Raw genomic sequence first — 18,301 nt, 5'->3', positions numbered from 1 at the left:
TGTAAGAAATGTTTCTTCACCTCTGCAATCGATATGAAATCTCTCAATCCACCCCTTTTGAGGGCCAAGCGTTCTCATTAGCGCATCGCCTGGTGACTAGCTCTGATATCATTCGTAAAAGTCTAAGTGTACTGCTAGCGGACATTGTCAATTTTTTCCATTAGGTATTGCCATCAGCCTCACAGTTTTAAAACGCTCCTATTAGAGAAAGGTTTTTGCAACTTATTAAGATTGTTTCGTTCCTCTGTCCAACAATTAGTAGATATTATCTATTTTAATCCGTTACATATCATCGTCAGCCTCGCAGTTTTAAAACGCGTCTACTATGATGACATTTACACACCCATATACGGAATGCTAAACTCCCCTCCAAAACCAATCCGGGATCACACCATTAGCAGTTAGGATGGCCGAGTGGTCTAAGGCGCTAGACTCAAGTTTTGGTCTTCGTAAGAGGGTGTGGGTTCAAATCCCACTTCTTACATCTCATATTATTGTGAGGAAAAATGCGAGCCAAAGTGGATTAAATCTACTACTACTGTTGTGGGCTTTGGGGTGCAAGCCAAGTGACACAATCGCGCTTTCGAAGGCAGCGGACTAGCGATTGTGCGACACTCACTTTCCAGCGACAAGTGAGCTTAAGCCAATTTGTTCTTGCGTCACCTACGGCCAAGCGACGTATGATCGAGCCTCTAGCCTCGGTTTTAAAAGAAGGTTTTAGAAAATGAGGAGAGAGAGAGAATAAGCAAGCAAGAGAAAGATAAAACATGAGGTTTTAAAAGAAGGTTTTAGAAAATGAGGAGAGAGAGAGAATAATGAGGAGAGAGAGAGAATAAGCAAGCAAGAGAAAGATAACATGATCGGAGAGAGAGAGAATAATGAGGAGAGAGAGAGAATAAGCAAGCAAGAGAAAGATAACATGATCGAGGTTTTAAAAGAAGGTTTTAGAAAATGAGGAGAGAGAGAGAATAAGCAAGCAAGAGAAAGAAGGTTTTAGAAAATGAGGAGAGAGAGAGAATAATGAGGAGAGAGAGAGAATAAGCAAGCAAGAGAAAGATAACATGATCGAGGTTTTAAAAGAAGGTTTTAGAAAATGAGGAGAGAGAGAGAATAAGCAAGCAAGAGAAAGATAACATGATCGAGGTTTTAAAAGAAGGTTTTAGAAAATGAGGAGAGAGAGAGAATAAGCAAGCAAGAGAAAGATAACATGATCGAGGTTTTAAAAGAAGGTTTTAGAAAATGAGGAGAGAGAGAGAATAAGCAAGCAAGAGAAAGATAACATGATCGAGCCTCTAGCCTCAGTTTTAAAAGAAGATTTTAGAAAATGAGGAGAGAGAGAGAATAAGCAAGCAAGAGAAAGATAACATGATCGAGGTTTTAAAAGAAGGTTTTAGAAAATGAGGAGAGAGAGAGAATAAGCAAGCAAGAGAAAGATAACATGATCGAGGTTTTAAAAGAAGGTTTTAGAAAATGAGGAGAGAGAGAGAATAAGCAAGCAAGAGAAAGATAACATGATCGAGCCTCTAGCCTCGGTTTTAAAAGAAGGTTTTAGAAAATGAGGAGAGAGAGAGAATAAGCAAGCAAGAGAAAGATAACAACGGCTTAGCATATATAACCTTGGGTAGGGAGAAGTTGACAATATGATCGAGCCTCTAGCCTCGGTTTTAAAAGAAGGTTTTAGAAAATGAGGAGAGAGAGAGAATAAGCAAGCAAGAGAAAGATAACAACGGCTTAGCATATATAACCTTGGGTAGGGAGAAGTTGACAATATGATCGAGCCTCTAGCCTCGGTTTTAAAAGAAGGTTTTAGAAAATGAGGAGAGAGAGAGAATAAGCAAGCAAGAGAAAGATAACAACGGCTTAGCATATATAACCTTGGGTAGGGAGAAGTTGACAATATGATCGAGCCTCTAGCCTCGGTTTTAAAAGAAGGTTTTAGAAAATGAGGAGAGAGAGAGAATAAGCAAGCAAGAGAAAGATAACAACGGCTTAGCATATATAACCTTGGGTAGTGGGTAGGGAGAAGTTGACAACTAGTCATATCCCCCTATAGTACATTCTGAGCCATTTTAAGTCTGTCATATACCCCTATAGTACATTCTGAGCCATTTTAAGTCTTGTCATATACCCCTATAGTACATTCTGAGCCATTTTAAGTCTGTCATATCCCCTATAGTACATTCTGAGCCATTTTAAGTCTGGCAGGCCTAGACATGATATTTTTGAGGCTACGCCTTAGAATTACAAAGGAAAAATACTAGAATGAAAAGACATGACAAGGGTTTGGCTTGTCATGGGCATGCGGCCATGGGCGACATGCCCTGGACGAGCATGACCGTGACATCCTCCCCCACCTAATTGGTTGACGACCCCGTCAACCGACTACTTTCAAACCTTGCAATGTGGGTAGCGGCGGAGTTCAGATCTTCGGCGCGTTCCCAGCTAGTTTCCTCTGTAGGGAGATTCTTCCATTTGACCAGGAATTCACGAATCGTCCGTACAGGTCTTCCTATCTTCCTAACCCTGTCGGCTAGGATCTCTTCTACTTCTTTTGTTTCTTTCTGCTTCAGGTCGATGCTCGGTCTTGTGGTTGCATTTCGTTGGTCGTCGTCTGGATCAGGGTGATAGGGCTTCAAGTTGCTCACATGAATGACGGGGTGAATTTTCATCTATGCGGGTAGTGCAACTCGGTAGGAGGTAACCCCGATCTTTTTAAGGACTTCAACCGAGCCTTCATATTTTCGAACTAGTCTCTGGTCCTTTCGGCTACGAAATCTGATCTGTTCTGGTCTCAGCTTGATAAGGACTTGATCTCCTGCCCGAAATTGCAGGGGGCGACGCTTCTTGTCCGCCCATTTCTTCATATGCTTGGAAGCTTTCTCTAAATATGCTCGGGCTATATCTGTCGTCTGCTTCCATTCTCTTGTAAAGTTGTGAGCTTGAGGGTTTTTTCCTGCATAAGGGTGATCAATAATATGGGGTAAGGCCGGTTGTCGTCCACTTACAATTTCGAAGGGACTCTTCCCTGTAGACGAGCTTGTTTGACAATTGAAGCAAAATTGGGCGACATCTAACAATTGTATCCAGTTCTTTTGGCGAGCGTCGACGAAGTGACGTAAGTATTCTTTGAGCAAGCAATTGAACCGTTCTGTCTGTCCATCGGTTTGAGGGTGATAACTCGAGGAGATATTTAAGATTATTCCCAAGAAAGCGAATAACTCAGTCCAGAATGTCCCAATGAATCTGCCATCTCTATCACTGATGATGCTCGACGGAATGCCCCATAGCTTTACAACGTGTTTGAAAAACAGTTGGGCTGTGAGTTCTGCCGAGCATAATTTGGGAGTGGGGATGAATGTCGCATATTTTGAGAACCGGTCTACAATAACCAAGATGGCGTCGTATTCCCCGACTTTTGGGAGGTGTGTTATGAAGTCCAGAGACACACTTTCCCAGGGTCTAGTTGGCACAGGTAAAGGTTCCAAGAGTCCAGAGACCTTGGCTTTCTCGACCTTATCCTGTTGGCAGATGAGACACGTCTTGGTGTATTGCATGATGTCGTCTCGCATGTTTGGCCAGAAGTACCCCTTCTTTATTAGGGCGTATGTTCTTTGCCACCCAGGGTGTCCGGCCCATAAGGTATCATGACATTCCTGAATGAGCTTCTTTCTTAGTTCCCCTATTCTTGGGACATACAATCTGATTCCTTTGGTTATCAGAAGGTCCCCCTCAACCCAAAACTGTCGTGTTTTTCCGGCTTTAGCTAGTTCGACGACAGCTTTGGCCGATGGGTCTTTGTGTAGATGTTCCTTGATGATGTCGCGCATCGATCCATCGATCTTACTTGAATGAATATGGGCTAACATGCACAGGGCCGCATGTTCGCCCTTCCGACTCAACGCGTCGGCTGCTTGATTACTCTTTCCTGCTTTGTGTTTGAACTTGAAGTCGAACTCGGCCAGCGACTCCTGCCACCGGGCTTGTTTTGCTGTTAAGTTTGGTTGATCAAAGAAGTGGCAAGTGGCACTGTTATCTATCTTCACTACGAACTGTGATCCTAAGAGGTACTGTCTCCAGACTCGAAGGCAATGGACTACAGCCAGCATTTCTTTCTCGGAGACAGTGTATCTTCGTTCGGCATCATTGAGCTTTCGACTTTCGTAAGCGATGGGGTGGCCTTCTTGAATAAGGACCCCACTTAGGGCAAAGTCGGAAGCATCGGTTTCTACTTCAAATGGCTTTGTGACATCTACCAGCCTGAGGGCAGGACCCCTCGTCATGGTTGTTTTCAGATTTTCAAAGGCCATTTGACAATCATTCGACCACGACCAAGGGTGGTCTTTCTTCAACAGTTCTGTCAATGGGGCGGCTCGTCGTGAAAACCCTTCGACGAACCGCCTATAGTAGTTTGCTAGTCCTAAGAAGGACCGCAACTTAGATACGGAAGTAGGAACTTTCCATTCTTGGATAGCTTTTATCTTGTCGCTATCCATACTAATTTGTCCACATCTGACGACATGTCCAAGGAAGTTGATGCATGTTTGTGCGAATGCACATTTCTCTTTCTTCACATACAGCTGGTTCTGTCGGAGCTTGTCAAACACTAGTTTTAAGTGCACTTTGTGTTCCTCGAGGGTTGTGTTGTAAAAAACGATGTCGTCGAGGTATACTATGACGAACTGATCCAGGTATTCGTAGAAAACCTGGTTCATCAACGTGCAGAACGTAGCTGGGGCGTTTGTCAAGCCAAAGGGCATTACTAGGAATTCAAAGGCCCCATATCTTGTTACGCACGTCGTCTTGGGTTCGTCCCCTTCGGCAATACGTACTTGATAATATCCTGATCGTGAGTCCAACTTCGTGAAGTACTGCCCCGTGAAGTTGGTCGAACAAGTCGGATATTATCGGCAGAGGATATTTGTTGCGTACCGTCACCTTGTTTAAGGCTCTATAGTCTATGCACAGACGCAACGTCCCATCCTTCTTCTTCTGGAACAGTACGGGGGCTCCATAAGGCGTCTTTGTCGGGCGAATGAATCCCGCCTTCAGCAACTCATCCAGTTGTTTCCTCAATTCGGCTAGCTTGGGCGGAGCCATCCGGTATGCGTTCTTCGCTGGCGGTTTAACCCAGGGAGGAGTTCGATTTCATGGTCAATGCCTCGATGAGGTGGTAGTGTTTGGGGTAGGCTCCCTGGCATTATGTCGGTATAGCTGTTTAGTACTTCCTTGATTTCCTCTGGGAGAGTCTCTTCGGTGGTTGCTTCTTCTATCAGTGGTATGACCATGAATGTGGGTTCCTCTCGTGCGAGTCCCCTTTTCAGCTGTATAGCCGAGATCATTCGAAGATTACCTGGTTGCTTGATGCTTGCAGGTATTACTGTGGGGTTGCGGTCGGTGATCACCAAGCATTTTGCCAATGGCATTGGGATGATCTTGTGTTCTAGGAGGAACTCCATCCCGAGTACCACGTCGAAGTCGTCCATTCGAACCACGACAAGGTCTAGCTCTCCAGTCCAATCCCCTATTTTGAAGAGGACTCCTTTGGAGACTCCCATAATAGGCAAGGCCTCGGAGTTGACAGCTTTCATTTTCCCCGGGTCCTTTCCTATGGTGAGTCCCAATCTTCTGGCTTCTTGATCGGCAATGAAGTTGTGGATTGCTCCAGAGTCTATCAGAGTGCTCTTGCTCGGTCGAGAGTTTATTGTAGCATCTACGAACATGAGCCCTTTCTCTATTATCTCCTTCAGTTCGACTTTCCGTTGGAGGGCTGACAAGAATTTGAGTGCGCCCATTCGGGGGTTGTCGTGATCTTCCTTCTTGTCTAGCAAAGTCTCAACCCTTGCCTCATTGCTCTCTTGAATGGACACTTGGAGTGCAGTGAGAGAGGCCCGATGAGGACAGTAGGATACCTTGTGGGGGCCTTTACACAGTATGCATTGCAAAGGCGTCGTCGGGTGGTTCTTTTGATGGTAAGGCCCTCAAGATGTTCCCGCTTGATTGTTCTGAGGAGGTCTATCCGTCCATCCGCTCGGTCTGTTGGGGCTTCCATTTCGATGGCCTGGGGGCCTGTATGTTTTGCCCCCATTGTTTGGGGCTGGTGTCGCTCTTCTTTGGGATCCTGCTTCGTTCCCACAGTCTACGAGTCTCTCGACGCAGGCCATTGCGACAGCTAGGGTTTGGACCCTGTTCTCATGTATCTTTGTTTTGGCCCATGGCTGTAGCCCATTTATAAAGAAGAACATCTTGTCCTTCTCTGCTGTGCCCCTGATATCCAGCATCAGGGTTGAGAACTGTCTAACATAGTCCCGTATGTTTCCAGTGTGTTTCATGGCTACTATTTTCTCCATTGCTATATGTCCTGCGTTTTCAGGGAGGAATTGTTCCCTCAACTCTCTCTTGAGGTCCTTCCATGAATCGATGGTGCACAACCCATCCTCGATGTCTTGCACCTTCGTACGCCACCATAGTTTGGCGTCGTCTATGAGATACATCGCGGCTACGGTCACCTTCTTGTCGTCGGTACAAGCCGTCGTGGCTTTGAAGTACTGTTCGACATCAAAGATGAAGTTCTCCAACTCTTTGGCGTCCCGATTCCCTTTGAAAGCTCTAGGGTCTGGGAACCTTAGTTTGTTGGATCCTGCATTAGTTTGCCCAGCCATGACGCCCTCCACAGCTTTCATGGTCACTTCAATTCGAGTGCTCATGGCGGCCATCCTTTCTTGGAGGTCGTCGATTGTTGTTCTAAATTCATCAGCTAATCCATTGAACAAACTCATCATTGTATTTTGTAGTACGTCGAACTCTTCGCCACGTCCCTCTTTGTGCGCGACAGAGGTATCCGGACTACCAGACGGTTTTGGGCTGCTCGTAGGAGCAACTCTTTCTTCGAGCGAGGTCACTCGAAACATCAGTTCTGCGATTGGCAACCCATCCAGGCGGTTGCCCATTGCGTCGACTTCTAAGACTTTCTCACTCAGTTCGGTCACCCGCTTTTCCAGGAACCGTAGCGTGTCAGGGACTTCTTTGAGGAACAGCATTTCCTCCTCTATTAGCGTAAGCCGATCGGCTTGTGCTTTGGGTGTCGACTTTGACGTCGACATGATCTCGGTCTTTATGATGTTACGGAGCTAACAAAGCTCTGATACCACTTGACACAATCGCGCTTTCGAAGGCAGCAGACTAGCGATTGTGCGGCACTCACTTTCCAGCGACAAGTGAGCTTAAGCCAATTTGTTCTTGCGTCGCCTACGGCCAAGCGACGTATGATCGAGCCTCTAGCCTCGATTTTAAAAGAAGGTTTTAGAAAACGAGGAGAGAGAGAGATTTTGGAAAGAGAGATTTTGGAAAGAGACGTTATATAAGCAAGCAAGAGAAAGATAACAACGGCTTAGCATATATAACCTTGGGTAGGGAGAAGTTGACACTAGTCATATCCTCCTATAGTACATTCTGAGCCATTTTAAGTCTGGCAGGCCTAGACATGATATTTTTGAGGCGTCATACGCCTTAGAATTACAAAGAAAAAATACTAGAATGAAAAGACATGACAAGGGTTTGGCTTGTCATGGGCATGCGGCCATGGGCGACATGCCCTGGACGAGCATGACCGTGACACCAAGCATCACTCTTTATCGAATGATAAGAACTTTGAGTGTTTTTTAAAAGTCTCAAAACACAATTTTTTAGAATATCTGGAAGTTCGAGTTAGTTCTCTTACACGCCACAAACCGAAGTTAATTGAAACTATATACTAGAGAGAAGCACAAACACCCATTGTGTTAATTGAAACTATATACTAGAGAGAAGCACAAACACCCATTGTGTTAATTGAAACTATATACTAGAGAGAAGCACAAACACCCATTGTAATACAGTAGGCTTCATTGGGTTCGCTCAAAGGAGGGCTTAAAACTCCGACCTTATGGTTAAGGAACACACGCTTTAACCAACTGAGCTATTCCAGTAAATCATTTGTTACAATGCAAGGCCACCAATAGTTGATATTGTCTGCTTTCGTTCATTACGTATCGCTGTCACCCTCACGGTATTAAACCGCATCTACTAAGAAGAGGTTATCCGACCCTTGTAAGAAATGTTTCTTCACCTCTCCAATTGATATGAGATCTTACAATCCATCCCTTTTGAGGGCCAAGCGTCCTCACTGGCGCATCGCCTGGTGACTAGCTCTAATATCATTCGTAAAAGTCCAAGCGCACTGCTAGCAGACATTGTCAATTTTTTTCCATTAGGTATTGCTATTAGCCTCACAGTTTTAAAGCGTGCCTATTAGAGAAAGGTTTTCGCCGCTTATTAGGATTTTGCGTTCCTCTGTCAAACAATTAGTAGATATTATCTATTTTAATCCGTTACGTATCGTCGTTAGCCTCGCAGTTTTAAAACGCGTCTACTATGATAACATTTACACACCCATATACGGAATGCTAAACTCCCCTCCTAAACCAATCCGAGAACACATCATTAGCAGTTAGGATGGCTAAGTGGTCTAAGGCGCCTGACTCAAGTTCTGGTCCTCGTAAGAGGGCGTGGGTTCAAATTCCACTTTTAATCTCATATTATTGTAAGGCAAAATGCGAGTTAAAGTGGATTAAATCTACTACTAGTGCTTTGGGTCGAAAGCATCACTCTTTATCGAATGATAAGAACTTCCTACCGCTCTCCATGTCTCTAAAAGTGTCATAATACGATTTTTGAGAATATTTGGAAGTTCGAGTTAGTTCTCTTACACGTCACAAACCAAAGTTGATTAAAAATATATACTAGAGAGAAGCACAAACACCAATTATAATTAAGTATGCTTCAATGGGTTCGCTAGATAGAAGGAGGGGCTTGAACCTCCACCCCTCCGACCTTGTGGTTAATAGCCACACGCTCTAACTAACTAAGCTATTCCAGCCAATCATTTGTTATAATCAAAGGCCACCAATAGTTGATATTGTCTGCTTTCGTTTGTTACGTATCGCTGTCACCCTCACGGTTTTAAACCGCATCAACTAAGGAGAGGTTATCCGACCCTTGTAAGAAATATTTCTTCACCTCTCCAATTGATATGCGATCTCACAATCCACCGCTTTTGAGGGCCAAACGTCCTCACTGGCGCATCACCTGCTGACTAGCTCTGATATCATTCGTAAAAGTCCAAGCGCACTGCTAGCAGACATTGTCAATTTTTTTCCATTAGGTATTGCCATTAGCCTCACAGTTTTAAAGCACGCCTATTAGAGAAAGGTTTTCGCCGCTTATTAGGATTGTTTCGTTCCTCTTTCAAACAATTAGTAGATATTATTTATTTTAATCCGTTACGTATCGTCGTCAGCCTCGCAGTTTTAAAACGCGTCTACTATGATGACATTTACACACCCATATACGGAATGCTAAACTCCCCTCCCAAACCAATACGAGAACACACCATTAGTAGTCAGGATGGCCGAGTGGTCTAAGGCGCCAGACTCAAGTTTTGGTCCTCGTAAGAGGGCGTGGGTTCAAATCCCTCTTCTGACATCTCATATTATTGTGAGGCAAAATGCGAGACAAAGTGGATTAAATCTACTATTGTAGGCTTTGTGTCGAAAGCATCATTGTTTTATCAAATGATAAGAACTTCCAACCTACCATAAAACATGATAAGAGGGGCGTGGGTTCAAATCCCACTTCTGACATCTCATATTATGAGGCAAAACGCGTGCCAAAATGGATTAAATCTACTACTACCGTTGTGTGTGGGCTTTGTGTCGAAAGCATCATTGTTTTATCATTCATTGTTTATCGAATGATAAGAACTTCCTACCATGGTGGACATCAGTTGACTCGCGAGTCTTTTTTAAAAGTGTCAAAACATGATTTTTTAGAATATCTAGTTCGTGTTAGTTCTCTTACACGTCACAAACCGGAGTTGATTGAAAATATATACTAGAGAGAAGCACAAACACCCATTATAATATTGTATGCTTCATTGGGTTTGCTAGAAGAAGGGCTTGAACCTGAGCTATGCCAGTCAATCATTTGTTACAATCCAAGGCCACCAATAGTTGATATTGTCTGCTTTCGTTCGTTACGTATCGTTGTCACCCTCACAGTTTTAAACCGCATCTGCTAAGGAGAGGTTATCCGACCCTTGTAAGAAATGTTTCTTCACCTCTCCAATTGATATGGGATCTCACAATCCACCCCTTTTGAAGGCCAAGCGTCCTCACTGGCGCATCGCCTGGTGACTAGCTCTGATATCATTCGTAAAAGTCCAAGCGCACTGCTAGCAGACATTGTCAATTTTTTTCCATTAGGTATTGTCATTAGCTTCACAGTTTTAAAGTGCGCCTATTAGAGAAAGGTTTTCGCCGCTTATTAGGATTGTTTCGTTCCTCTGTCAAACAATTAGTAGATATTATCTATTTTAATCCGTTACGTATCATCGTCAGCCTCGCAGTTTTAAAACGCGTCTACTATGATGACATTTACACACCCATATACGGAACGCTAAACTCCCCTCTCAAACAAATCCGGGAATACAGCATTAACAGTCAGGATGGCCGAGTGGTCTAAGGCGCCAGACTCAAGTTTTGGTCCTCGTAAGAGGGCGTGGGTTCAAATCCCTCTTCTGACATCTCATATTATTGTGAGGCAAAATGCGAGACAAAGTGGATTAAATCTACTATTGTAGGCTTTGTGTCGAAAGCATCATTGTTTTATCAAATGATAAGAACTTCCAACCTACCATAAAACATGATAAGAGGGGCGTGGGTTCAAATCCCACTTCTGACATCTCATATTATGAGGCAAAACGCGTGCCAAAATGGATTAAATCTACTACTACCGTTGTGTGTGGGCTTTGTGTCGAAAGCATCATTGTTTTATCATTCATTGTTTATCGAATGATAAGAACTTCCTACCATGGTGGACATCAGTTGACTCGCGAGTCTTTTTTAAAAGTGTCAAAACATGATTTTTTAGAATATCTAGTTCGTGTTAGTTCTCTTACACGTCACAAACCGGAGTTGATTGAAAATATATACTAGAGAGAAAACACAAACACCCATTATAATAATGTATACTTCATGTGTTCACTAGAAGGAGGGCTTGAACCTCTGTCCTTGTGGTTAAGGACCACACACTCTAACCAACTGAGCTATTCTAGCCAATCATTTGTTACAATCCAACGTAACCTATAGTTGATATTGTCTGCTTTCGTTCGTTACGTATCGCTGTCACCCTCACGGTTTTAAACCACATCTGCTAAGGAGAGGTCATCCGACCCTTGTAAGAAATGTTTCTTCACCTCTCCAATCGATGTGGGATCTCACAATCCACCCCTTCTGAGGGTCAAGTGCTCTCGCTAGCGCATTGCCTGGCGACTAGCTGTGATATCATTCGTAAAAGTCCAAGCGCACTGCTAGCAGACATTGTCCATTTTTTCCCATTAGGTATTGCCATCAGCCTCACAGTTTTAAAAAGTGCCTATTAGAGAGAAGTTTTTGCCACTTATTAGAATTGTTTCGCTCCTCTTTCAAACAATTAGTAGATATTATCTATTTTAATCCGTTACGTATCGTCGTCAGCCTCGCAGTTTTAAAACGCGTCTACTATGATGACATTACCACACCCATATACGGAATGCTAAACTCCACTCCCAAACCAATCTGGGAACACACCATTAGCAGTCAGGGTGGTCGAGTGGTCTAAGGCTTCAGACTCAAGTTTTGGTCCTCGTAAGAGGGCGTGGGTTCAAATCCCACTTCTGACATCTCATATTATATTGTGAGGCAAAATGCGTGCCAAAGTGGATTAAATCTACTACTGTTGTGTGTGGGCTTTGTGTCGAAAGCATCATTGAACATCAGTTGACTCGCGAGTCTTTTTTAAAAGTGCAACATGATTTTTTAGAATATCTAGTTCGTGTTAGTTCTCTTACACGTCACAAACCGAAGTTGATTGAAAATATATACTAGAGAGAAGCACATGATGGTGTTAATATAACACATGCGGAAGCAATTTGGATCTTAAGCACTTTTAGAACATCAATTATGGTAAAAAAACTAGCATGTTCATAAGTACTAAAACTTAATGAGTTTAGATACTAACCTTTCCTAGTTCAAACTTCTTTTTCCTCACGAACCGGTTTCGAACCACCACTAGTGTCTTCTCCACTATTCTCCGACCTTAGAACGGGATTGTGGAATCCGGTGAGTGACTAAACTTGGGAGGGATTTTGTATATGTGAAGAGAGTGTTTGTGAGAGGTTTTTCTCAAGGTTTTTCACCAAGAAGAAGACCTTCCAAGTACCATGATCACTCTATTTAAAGAGCCAAGTTTGCATGTTCATGCAAATTTGAGATCACCAAATTTTGACACTTAAAATTCCACTCAAATGTTTGGGATTATGTGGCAAGCATGCATGTTTGAGTTAACCAAATTTTGACACTCAAAATTCTACTCAAACTTGTGGGGTTTATTTGGCTAACATGCAAGTTTGGTTAAACCAAATTTTGACACCTCAAAATTCCACTAACATGGATTTTTTCCATTAAATGAAGTCAACATTTTGACTTTCTTCATTTTAATTCAACAATTAATTTGAATAATGAATTTCAAATTAAAGTAATATTAAATGATTAATTAAACTACTTAATTAATATTTAATATTAATTCAAATGCCAATCCCAATCAATTCCGACACATAATTGATTAAGATATTTAAATCTTATTTAAATATCTCATATTATCTCTTTTTGTTTAATTCGTAAATAAAACAAAAATACGGTTAAATATATCGTATATATGTAACGCATATTCCCTAATTTGAATTCGAACACTTCGAACTCAATTGTCACATTGTTCTATGGTTTAGTCCGATATGAGCTAGCAGAGGGACCTAATGGACCTATAGATCGTGGGCTCCAACGATCCAAGATTAACCGGTTAAACTCATTAACCTTGTTAACCAACATTCGTTAACTACTAGGACACTCCACTATAGCCTAGTAGTTGCACTCCCCTCATTATAGATATATTTCTGTCCATTTGATATACCCATGATTAGTAAGTTGATCCTTCACAGGTTGTTCGTAACTAGAGTTGGGTCAATTAGCCGTTTTACCCCTAAAGTTACTTCTTGTTCCTTATGTCCCACTGATCCTCTTATGAACAATTGGTTTGTGGTCCAACCAGTAAACCGAATCCCTCTCAGGCCAATGAGTGGGTGGGGCCCCTTGTTCAAGACCTGGAGTCAGTACTTAAGGGAATTACTTCTCTTAAAAGTGGGTAGGAGCGAATTCCATCTTGCACCCCACGTCCCCAACTATTCACCCAGTCTTACCCCTGAAATGGGAGGCCTATTGAGTCGGCGAACTCGAGCCACTCTCACCCATGCAAATCTAAGGATAATTCCGAATGAACAGGAGTTCATGGTTAGCTCAGGATTAAGATCGAGTTACCTAGGTCATCGAATGAAAAGAAAATCAGTCTCAACAGTAAACGACATTATAAAGTGAGAGTGATTTTCTTCATGGTCCGATCTTATGCAATACTCATTGCATAGGACGCCCCCACTCACATGTCTCCACATGTACAATTTAGTGATCACATTGTTTATATCATATACAAAAGTGGGCCGCATCCATAGTGTCCCCAGAATAAGGTACTCAGCCTTATCCTTATACTATAGATCATTTTGACTATATACTTGGACTTGATCCACTTTTATGTCTCTACATATAGTTCAAGTAATCATACTATATAGCCATACTATAGCCAGAGTGTTCTTAGTTTATTGGATTTAGATTAATGGTCGTAAAGTTCACTTTATTCAATAACAATTTTTTCTGAATAAACATCAATAATAACTTTATTGAAAATAGAATATATCTTTCGGATTCGCCGCTTATTAGGATTGTTTCGTTCCTCTGTCAAACAATTAGTAGATATTATCTATTTTAATCCGTTACGTATCATCGTCAGCCTCGCAGTTTTAAAACGCGTCTACTATGATGACATTTACACACCCATATACGGAACGCTAAACTCCCCTCCCAAACAAATCCGGGAACACACCATTAGCAGGCAGGATGGCTGAGTGGTCTAAAGCGCTAGACTCAAGTTTTGGTCCTCGTAAGAGGGTGTGGGTTCAAATCCCACTTCTGACATCTCATATTATTGTGAGGCAAAATGCGAGCCAAAGTGGATTAAATCTACTATTGGTAGGCTTTGGGCCGAAAGCATCATTGTTTTTATCAAATGATAAGAACTTCCAACCTACCATAAAACATGATAAGAGGGCGTGGGTTCAAATCCCACTTCTGGATATCTCATATTATTGTGAGGCAAAATGCAAGCCAAAGTGCATTAAATCTACTACTGTAGGCTTTGGGCCAAAAGCATCATTGTTTATCGAATGATAAGAACTTCCTACCTACCATAAAACATGATTTTTGAGAATATCTCGAAGTTCGAGTTAGCTATCTTACCCGTCAGAAACCGAAGTTGATTGAAAATATATACTGGAAAGAAGTACAAACACCCACTATAATCAAGTAAGCATCATTGGGTTTGCTTGAAAGAGGGCTTGAACCACCAACCTTGTGGTTAATAGCCACACGCTCTAATCAACTAAGCTATTCCAACCAATCATTTGTTATAATCCAAGGCCACCAGTAGTTGATATTATCTGCTTTCATTCGTTATGTATCGCTGTCACCCTCACGGTTTTAAACCGCATCTACTAAGAAGAGGTTATCCGACCCTTGTAAGAAATGTTTCTTAACCTCTCCAATCAATATGGGATCTCACAATCCACCCCTTTTGCCGCATCTACTAAGAAGAGGTTATCTGACCCTTGTAAGAAATGTTTCTTCACCTCTCCAATCAATATGGGATCTAACAATCCACCCCTTTTGAGGGCCAAGCATCCTCATTGGCGCATCGCCTGGTGACTAGCTTTGATATCATTCGTAAAAGTCTAAGCGCACTGCTAGCACACATTGTCCATTTTTTCCCATTACGTATTGCCATCAGCCTCACAGTTTTAAAACGCGCCTATTAGAGAAAGGTTTTTCCCGCTTATTAGGATTGTTTCGTTCCTCTATCCAACAATTAGTAGATATTATCTATTTTAATCCGTTACGTATCGTCGTCAGCCTCACAGTTTTAAAACGCGTCTACTATGATGACATTTACACACCCATATACGGAATGCTAAACTCCCCTCCCAAACCAATCCGGGAACACAGCATTAACAGTCAGGATGGCCGAGTGGTCTAAGGCGCCAGACTCAAGTTTTGGTCCTTGTAAGAGGGTGTGGGTTCAAATCCCACTTCTGACATCTCATATTATTGTGAGGCAAAATGCGAGCCAAAGTGGATTAAATCTACTATAACTACTCTTGTTCGCGAGGCTTTGTGTCGAAAGCATCATTGTTTATCGAATGATAAGAACTTCGTACCATGGTGGACATTAGTTGACTCGTGAGTCCTTTTTTAAAAGTGTCAAAACATGATTTTTTTTAGAATATCTTATAGTTCGAGTTAGTTCTCTTACACGTCACAAACCGAAGTTGATTGAAAATATATACTAGAGGGAAAGCACAAACACCCATTATAATAATGTATACTTCATTGTGTCCGCTAAAAGGAGGGCTTGAACCTCCGACCTTGTGGTTAACAGCCACACGCTCTAACCAACTGAGCTATTCCAGCAAATCATTTGTTACAATCCAAGGCCACCAATAGTTGATATTGTCTGCTTTCGTTCGTTACGTATCGCTGTCACCCTCACGGTTTTAAACTGCATCTGCTAAGGAGAGGTTATCCTACCCTTGTAAGAAATGTTTCTTCACCTCTCCAATTGATATGGGATCTCACAATCCACCCCTTTTGAGGGCCAAACGTTCTCACTGGCGCATCGCCTACTGACTAGCTCTGATATCATTCGTAAAAGTCCAAGCGCACTGCTAGCAGACATTGTCAATTTTTTTCCATTAGGTATTGCCATTAGCCTCACAGTTTTAAAGCGCGCCTATCAGAGAAAGGTTTTCGCCGCTTATTAGGATTGTTTCGTTCCTCTGTCAAATAATTAGTAGATATTATCTATTTTAATCCATTACGTATCGTCGTTAACCTCGCAGTTTTAAAACGCGTCTACTATGATGACATTTACACACCCATATACGGAATGCTAAACTCCCCGCCCAAACCAATCCAAGAATACACCATTAGCAGTCAGGATGGCCGAGTGGTCTAAGGCGCCAGGCTCAAGTTCTGTTCCTCGTAAGAGGGCGTGAGTTCAAATCCCACTTCTGACATCTCATATAATTGTGAGGCAAAATGCGAGCCGGGTGTCACAATCCGTAAGAGGGCGCGTGGGTTCAAATCCCACTTCTGACATCTCATATAATTGTGAGGCAAAATGCGAGCCGGGTGTCACAATCCGCAATATGATTGTGACCTGAGTAAGTCATCGAGAACGATGACTAAGTTAAGTGGGGGAGAATGTCACAACCTTACTATGAAAGAGAGTAGGTTGGTGACCCTCACGCCATGACACAAGCAAAGGGGCGTCCCTCAAGAGACGCCCATCCGGCCATATGCGGGCCAACGTAGAAGAATGCCATGATGCGATTGAGGAGGACGATGCATCATCCAACACACCACCACCACGCAAAGTGGGCATTGAAGACATGTTGAGACATCAGCATAGACATGAAGGGCCGGGTAGGGCCCCGGGCCTTAACCTCAAAAGTCGAGGTTTCGGAAGGAATTTGGTCATGCGGTTCGGGAGTTAAGTCCGTCCATATGAAATATGAATGCTCGCCAAGTTTGGTGTCAATCGGACATTGGACGGACAATGCACGACACCATATGACACCTCACGAAAAATGGCTCAAAATGTACTATAGGGGTACCATGGTGTTAGCTCTCCACCACCCCGGGCCCTGTGGCACATACGTGGTGTCGCAGTGTGGGCGAGCGTGCCGAGACGAGTGTGCCCATTCTCGATGGCATGACCGAACGAGTTATGATGAGCGACGACATCCCGAGACTCGGGATGGCGTCAAGACATATGGACCCTGTCGATGGGGATCGAGGTGGCAAGATGAGATGCGACGTTGTATTGAGAGACCTTGGCCCGAGCAGAGGCAAGGTCGAGCCGAATGGGTTGGCCTAGCATAGAGGCAAGTCGGATGTGTCGCAGATGATTGAACATACACGCACAGGCGGCGTGTGTGGTTGAACAAGCTTGGATTCCGCACAAGCGATGTTTGATTGGCGAAGGCAAACCTCGCCTAAGGTCCGACGAAGCCACAAAGCCGGGGCGAAAAATATAATGGGGCTTAATTCCCCTTAAGGCTGGTCGTGAGCATGTATAGATCACGACGCCGCACGGTCAAGAATGTAGGACCGTGACACCGGGCTGAAAGCATCATTCTTTTTTCAAATGATAAGAACTTCCTACCTACCATAAAACATGATAAGAGGGCGTGCGGCTTCGGGTCGAAAGCATCTCATTGTTTATCGAATGATATGAACTTCCTATCTACCATAAAACATGATTTTTTAGAATATCTCGAAGTTCGAGTTAGCTCTCTTACACGTCACAAACAGAAGTTGATTGAAAATATATACTAGAAAGAAGCACAAACACCCACTATAATAAAGTATGCATCATTGGGTTCGCCAGAAAGAGGGCTTGAACCTCCAACCTTGTGGTTAACAGCCACAAACGCTCTAATCAACTAAGCTATTCCAACCAATCATTTGATATAATCCAAGGCCACCAACCAATCATTTGATATATAATCCAAGGCCACCAGTAGTTGATCCTGTCTGCTTTCGTTCGTTACGTATCGCTGTCACCCTCACGATTTTAAACCGCATCGACTAAGAAAAGGTTATCCAACCATTGTAAGAAATGTTTCTTCACCTCTCCAATCAATATGGGATCTCACAATCCACCCCTTTTGAGGGCCAAGCGTTCTCATTGGCGCATCGCCTGGTGACTAGCTCTGAAAACGCGTCTACTATGATGACATTTACACACCTATATTCGGAATGCTAAACTCCCCTCCAAAACCAATCTGGGAACACACCATTAGCAGTCAGGATGGCCGAGTGGTCTAAGGCGCCAGATTCAAGTTCTGGTCCTCATAAGAGGGCGTGGGTTTCAAATCCCACTTTTGACATCTCATATAATTGTGAGGTAAAATGTGAGCCAAAGTGGATTAAATCTACTACTACTACTATGGTGGGCTTTGGGCCGAAAGCATCACTATTTATCGAATGATAAGAACTTCCTACCT

General features: G+C 43.0%; 10 non-coding genes across 10 annotated transcripts; 8 read left to right on the top strand and 2 right to left on the bottom strand.

Annotated features, from left to right (window-relative positions):
- The first annotated feature begins 400 nt into the window (after positions 1-400).
- TRNAL-CAA lies at positions 401-484 on the top strand. Its single transcript has one exon. It is a non-coding gene; the product is annotated as a tRNA-Leu (tRNA).
- An 8,951-nt stretch (positions 485-9,435) lies between these two features.
- On the top strand, positions 9,436-9,519 carry TRNAL-CAA. Its single transcript has one exon. It is a non-coding gene; the product is annotated as a tRNA-Leu (tRNA).
- A 1,015-nt stretch (positions 9,520-10,534) lies between these two features.
- Positions 10,535-10,618, top strand: TRNAL-CAA. The gene has a single exon. It is a non-coding gene; the product is annotated as a tRNA-Leu (tRNA).
- A 458-nt stretch (positions 10,619-11,076) lies between these two features.
- Positions 11,077-11,150, bottom strand: TRNAK-CUU. Its single transcript has one exon. It is a non-coding gene; the product is annotated as a tRNA-Lys (tRNA).
- Positions 11,151-11,671: 521 nt separating this feature from the next.
- TRNAL-CAA lies at positions 11,672-11,755 on the top strand. Its single transcript has one exon. It is a non-coding gene; the product is annotated as a tRNA-Leu (tRNA).
- A 2,314-nt stretch (positions 11,756-14,069) lies between these two features.
- Positions 14,070-14,153, top strand: TRNAL-CAA. The gene has a single exon. It is a non-coding gene; the product is annotated as a tRNA-Leu (tRNA).
- Positions 14,154-15,244: 1,091 nt separating this feature from the next.
- TRNAL-CAA lies at positions 15,245-15,328 on the top strand. Its single transcript has one exon. It is a non-coding gene; the product is annotated as a tRNA-Leu (tRNA).
- Positions 15,329-15,627: 299 nt separating this feature from the next.
- On the bottom strand, positions 15,628-15,701 carry TRNAN-GUU. The gene has a single exon. It is a non-coding gene; the product is annotated as a tRNA-Asn (tRNA).
- Positions 15,702-16,222: 521 nt separating this feature from the next.
- Positions 16,223-16,306, top strand: TRNAL-CAA. The gene has a single exon. It is a non-coding gene; the product is annotated as a tRNA-Leu (tRNA).
- A 1,793-nt stretch (positions 16,307-18,099) lies between these two features.
- TRNAL-CAA lies at positions 18,100-18,184 on the top strand. Its single transcript has one exon. It is a non-coding gene; the product is annotated as a tRNA-Leu (tRNA).
- The last annotated feature ends 117 nt before the right edge of the window (positions 18,185-18,301 follow it).

Source organism: Cucurbita moschata, unplaced genomic scaffold (genome assembly GCF_002738365.1).
Source record: "Cucurbita moschata cultivar Rifu unplaced genomic scaffold, Cmos_1.0 Cmo_Scf00095, whole genome shotgun sequence".
Taxonomy (NCBI): domain Eukaryota; kingdom Viridiplantae; phylum Streptophyta; class Magnoliopsida; order Cucurbitales; family Cucurbitaceae; genus Cucurbita; species Cucurbita moschata.
Note: the sequence above shows the minus strand (reverse complement) of the source record. Positions and strands in the feature narration are given on the sequence as shown.